The sequence below is a fragment of the Pogoniulus pusillus genome, chromosome 38 (assembly GCF_015220805.1).
Source record: "Pogoniulus pusillus isolate bPogPus1 chromosome 38, bPogPus1.pri, whole genome shotgun sequence".
In the NCBI taxonomy this organism is placed as follows: domain Eukaryota; kingdom Metazoa; phylum Chordata; class Aves; order Piciformes; family Lybiidae; genus Pogoniulus; species Pogoniulus pusillus.
This window is the reverse complement of record NC_087301.1, coordinates 147,765-153,944: the sequence shown is the minus strand read 5'-3', so window position 1 is coordinate 153,944 and position 6,180 is coordinate 147,765.

The following is a 6,180-nucleotide window of genomic DNA, read 5'->3' as shown; positions in this document are numbered from 1 at the left end:
CCATGGCAGGGGGGGTTGGAACTGGATGATCCTTGTGGTCCCATCCACCCCTGACTGATTCCATGATTCTGTAACTCAAGAAGCCTGAGGGTGTGGTGCTCCAGGGTGTGGTTTAGTGGTCCTGGTAATTGGGTTATGATTTGGCTCAGTGATCTTCAAGGTCTTTTTGAGTCATAATGATTCTGCGATTGTATGAGGAGACCTTGGAGGTCGTTCAATTCAGCCAGCAGAGAATGTGGTGAAAAGTCTGCAGCACAGGGCTGGTGAGCAGCAGCTGAGGCAGCTGGGGGTGGTTAGTGTGGAGAAGAGGAGGCTGAGGGAAGACCTCACTGCCCCCTGTAGCAACCTGCAAGGAGGTTGCAGTGAGGTGGAGGTTGGGCCCTTCTCCCTAGAGTGAGGACACTGTGCACTCAGAATTGATGTACTCCTGAACAACCTGATCTAGTTGGAGGTATCTCTGCTGACTGCAGAGGGGTTGGACAAGATGACCTTTGAGGATCCTTTCCAACCCCATGCATTCACTGATTCCAAACGTTGGGTCTGTACCTCAGTTAGGCAATCCCCTGCCCATTTGGCCCTTTGGCCTAGCCCACTCCTTTGTCTGTCCCTTGAATGTCTTTTCCTGACCTTTTTCCTTTTTGTAATTGAAAAAGAGGATGCTGAGGGCCGAGCTCATCACTGTCCACAGCTACCTGAAAGGAAGTTGTGGAGCAATTGGTGCTGGTCTCTTCTCCCAGGTAAATAGTGATAGAACAGGAGGGAATGGCCTCAAGCTGGGTAGGCTTAGACTGGATATTAGGAAGAATTTTTTTCCCAGCAAGAGTGGTCAGGCTGCCCAGGGAGGTGGTGGAGTCACCAACCCTGGAGGTGTTTAAAGGTCATCTGCTTGGGGATATGGTTTAGGGTGCACTATAACCCTACTGGCTGTAGGTTGGACTTGGTGATCCTGAGTGGCTTTGGCAGCCTCAATGTTTCTATGATTCTGTGATTTGGGAGACCTCTCCCTTGCTGAGGCTGTACTTTGAGAGTGCCTGAAAAGTCCTGGGGGAAAGAAAAGGTGTCCCAGGGCTGGGCAGAAGCAGAGATGGATGGAGCCATCAATCATGGTACTGTTTCTAATCAGCTGCACCCTGGCTGGTGAGCAAATGGCAGCTCACTTGCAAAGCTTTCACTCTATGCTCTCATTAGCATAAGTATTGTTTTCCATTTTCCGTGGTGATTCACACTAAACTAATGCAAATTCATCTGTCATCTGCAGAGAGCCCAGCAAAGGGCAACTGTGAATTCGATTAGTGCCTTTTTGCCCCTCTCCAGCAGCTGCCTATTGGTGGGGGCTGAGTCCTGCTCGACCTTCCCACGGTGGGAGCAGAGTTGTGTCTGTTTTCTGCATCAGATGGGACCTTGTAGATATCAATACTGATAGCATTAGTAATTCTGACTGCCAAGGTGACTCAGGCTCTTGCTTCCAGGCTTATGATAAGTGGTGTCTTTCAACCATACCCTGGCTTGATCACTTGAAGAAGCCACAGCCTGGCTCGCAGCTTGAAATCCATTGCTGCTTATGGTTGGCTTGGACGATTAGAAGGGATGAGAGCAGTGCTAGGTCTGCTCTCATGAGCAACATCAAATACAAGAAGTATCTGTGAGCTGGGCTCTCTCTCTGCATGGGCATCCAGCTTAATGCCACACTTTTGTAAGTGCAGGGATCTAGTGCTGGAGAAATCCCTCTAGTTGGACACAAAATGGGAAAGGCTTAGACCTTGGTTTGTTCAGCTTTAAGAAGAGAAGGCTTAGGAGTGACTTTGTCACCATGAACCAGTCTGTAGAGGGTGGATACTAGAAGGATGGAGACTTCCTTTCAGTAAGCAGTCCTGTGCAGAACACAAGGGGTGATGGGGACAAGTTATTGCTGGGGAGATTCCCATGAGAGTCCAGAAGGGAGTTTTCCCCAGTCAGACATTGTAATCATCTCCCAAGAGAAGCAGTAGAGTCACCTCCATTGGACACCTCTAAGACTCAGCTTGCCGGGGTGCTGGGCCAGCTCATTTCAACTAGACCATCACCCAGAAAAGTTGGAGCAGGTGACCCTTGGGGTCCTTCCAACCTGGCATGCGGGGGTTCTGTGAAAATTCCCATAGTTTTATCCTGAAGTTCTTTGTGCTTCACTTAGCACAGGTCCATTTGCTGCTAGGTTGCTGCCATCGGCCCCGCAGTAGCCTTGGTGTAGAACAGAATCACAGACACATGCAGGCTGGCAAAGCCCCTCAGGATCACCAAGTCCAACCTCTAGACCTACTCTTCAACATTCTCCTTAAACCAGAGCCCTAAGCACCACGTCAAACCACCCTTAAACATATCCAGGATGGGTGACTCCTCCTTGGGCAGCTCATTCCAGTGCCTGACCACTCTTGCTGGGAAAAAAATCTTCCTAATGTCCAGTCTAATCCTACCCAGGTGCAGCTTGAGGCTGTTCCCTCTTGTTCTATCACTACTTACCTGTGAGCAGAGCCCAGCAGCAGCCTCTCCCTTCAAGTGGTTATAGACAGCAATGAGGTCTGCCTTCAGTCTCCCCTTCTTTCTCTGGAAAGAGGAACTGAAATTATGTGCTTTGTTGAATACTCAGGGATCTTCCTAGACAGTAAATGCTGCTGAAATGCATTATCAGGTCATAGGATGCTGCAGGGGGAAGGTGATGACACTGGAGTTGCCTGATACTTCCCCTTCCCCACGCTCTGAATTGGCTTGGGTGGGAGCCATGAGGATAAACAGAGTCCACAAAGCACTTTCCTTGCCCACAGTCACCTGGGCTATAATTCTCCAGGGTGCACACTCTATAAATTCCCTTTCACTGCTGGCATGTTAATGGCACTTGGGGAGATGTCACTTCAAAAGGGAAATGAGCAATGACACATGGAGCAGCAGAAGGTAAATGGCTTTTAACTGGATAACCTGTCAGTTAAAGGCGGAATTATTTCCCTGCTGTCACTTCTCTTTACTTTACCCACTTGTGTTATTGCCCCTTCCTGACGGTGGTTGAGAGAAGTGATGCCCTTGGCCCTGGGATGTGCTGATTACCTTTATCCCTCTCTCTTTCTGGTGGAGCAGCAGGCAGATGGAGCTAAAGTCACTTCCACTCTTCTCTCTAGGATAGGGGAAAGTGACTTGCGCTGAGATGCTCACCACTTAGTGACAACATCCTTCACTACTAATCAGATGCTTTTCTCCTAGACAGATGTGCCAGTAAATGAACCTTGTCGTCAGTGTGGTGTTTCTGGTCCAGGGTCTTTATTTGGGCTTTGTAGCCCATGAAGAGACATCTAAGTATAGATCTGCATTGGTCTCCTGGAGAGTACTTTGGGAACAAGATTCCTGGATTGCAACTGGTTGGAAGGGACCGTCAGAGGTCATCTTGTCCAACACCTCTGCAGCAAGCAGGTACATCTCCAACTGGATCAGGCTGTTCCTCAGATGTTCATGTAGGACATCAGAATGGGAAAACTACCCCTAACTTTTTGAGGCTGGATGTTGGAGCTTACAGATGATGGTAACTGGAATTCATTGTGCCATGTGCTATATTCAGATGACAAGAAATTAAATGTGTGATGATCTGCTGGAGGGTAGGAAGGCTCTACAGAGAGACCTGGACAGGCTGGATCAATGGGGCAAAGTCACTTTTATGAGCTTTAATAAGGCCAAGTGCCAGGCCCTGTACTTGAGTCACAACAACCCCATGAATATTCCAGGTCTGGGGCAGAGTGACTGGAAACTGCCCAGTAGAAAAGGACCTGGAGGTGCTGGTGGACAGCAGCTGAACATGAGCCAGCAGTGTACCCAGGTGGCCATGAAAAGCCAACAGCATCCAGGCCTGGATCAGGAATTGTGCAGTCAACAGGAGTAGGGAAGTCCTTGTGCCTCTGAACTGGATATTGGTGAGGCCACACTGTGGATACCTGGGTCAGTTTTGGGCCACTCACTCTAAGAAGGACATTGAGGGGCTGGAGCAGGTCCAGAGAAGGACAACAAAGCTGGGGAAGGGTCTGGAAAACAGAGCTGGGGAGGAGGAGCTGAGGGAGCTGGGGGAGTTCAGTCTGGAGAAGAGGAGGCTGAGAGGAGACCTCATTGCTCTCTATAGCTCCCTGAGAGGAGGTTGCAGTGAGGTGGAGGTTGAGCTCTTTTCCTAAGTAACTAATGACAGGGCAAGAGGAACTGGCCTGAAATTGTGTAAGGGGAGGTTTAGGTTGGATTTTAGGAACAATTTCTTTGGTTCAAGAGTGGTCAGGGATTGGGACAGGCTGCCCAGGGAGGTGGTGGAGGCCCCATCCCTGGAAGTGTTCCAGCAGCCTGTGGCCATGGCACTCTGGGCCATGGCGGGGTTGCACTGCTGGTTGGACTGGATGATCTTGAAAGTCTTTTCCAACCTTAACGGTTCTGTGATTCTAAGACATCTGATGCTAAGGTAAATTCTGCTGCTGCTTTACAATTTTGCTGGCAGGTTGAGGGGAAATTTATGTGAGGGAGTTCTGATGAATGATGTGGGTGAGTCATTACCTGAAGGCAAGTGATAAAAGCAGCTTTAGGTGCTATAAACCTGATTGAAACCAGACTGTTATAGAAGTTCTGAAAATGATTCCATTATTTATGCAGTGGTCTCAGGATCACAGAAGCTGTCCCTTCTCAGCAGAGTAATTGCTGTTAAGTAGCAGCAGAGTGCAAGAATTGATCTCTGGATCTTAGAGCAGCAAAGCCAGAACTTTGCTTTTACTCTGTGGGTTTGCTTTGAAAGCAGAAATGCCCCTGTGGCTGTGCTGACATCAGTGACACCAGGCAGACAGTCTGGAGGAGAGGATCATGGCCAGCTGTGGTAGTCTGGGAGCATCCTGCCCTCAACCCTGAATTCACCAGACTAACTCAGCCAGTCGGAAGCTAAGGAATGAAGCTGTACGTACAGTGTGGAACCATTTACAAGTCTATATATACACCACATATACAGATAGTCACAGCTACATACAATTATAACAAGTCAGACATAATACAGAAATACAAACCCCCTCCTGAACAGCAGAACAGCCCAGGAGGGCTTTCAAACCAACTTCCCTCCTTCTTTCCACCCCCACCCCCCTTATTTCAGAATCTCTTATGTGCAAAGGGTGAGATGTGGGAAGCCAGATAAAGAGTCAGAAGCAGAGTGATTAGTTCTAGTTACCCAGGTCCGTGCAGAGGAATTAGTGAAGTAAATGGCAGCCAGCCAGTGACTGACTGTGTTATGTTTCTTGGTTTTACATCTCTCAGCAGAACAAAGGAGGGATACAGACATCACTTTCTTTTCCTTTCACAGCCACTGATCTAATTTCTCTCATTGAAATATTCCAATCATCCTCAAACCAGCAAAGCAGCAGAGCAAGTGGGAGGATTCTGCCACTTTGTTTTGCTCTGCTCTGGTGGGACCTCACCTGCAGTACTGCATCTAGGTCTGGAGCCCTCAGTGCAGGAAGGATATAGACCTGATAGAGTGAGTCCAGAGTAGGGCTGAGAGGGGATCTTGTCTGTGCTGAGTGTCCAGATGAAGGGGCCAGGCTCTTTGCAGGGGTTTCCAGTGATAGCAGAAGGGGAATGGACACAGGCTGGAACCCAGGCAGTTCCATCTGAGCAGAAGGAGGAACTTGTTTGGTGTGAGTGTGCTGGAGCCCTGTAGCAGGCTGCCCAGAGAGCCTGTGGAGTCTCCTTCTCTGGAGACTTTCAAGACCCATCTGGATGCATTCCTGTGTGATCAAAGGGTTGGACTGGATGATCTCTGGAGGTCCCTTCCAACCCCTAACATTCTGTGATTCTGTGATTTCTTGCTGCTTTCCTCTGTCTGAGCAAACTCTGAAGTGGCAGTTTCCTTCAAGCTTCAGTGGATCTTATTTGGTGTTAGACTAAATAATAAGGCCTCTGTTCTCACACAGTTTTGAGTGTTTTGTCCTTTCTTCTAAATGCCTTTCTGGGAGGCGGGTGAGGAAAAGCCCAGTGAGTATTGTTGTGCAGCAAAGCCACTTAATATGCTTTGAGTGTGTTCCTGGTGGCCCACTGAGAACCAAACATCCCTGAGCATCAGAGTCCAGCTTAGGAACCTGAACCAAACAGGAGGCACTCAGAATTATCTCAGACACTTGGAACCGCGGCAGAAGTCTTTTAAGTTCA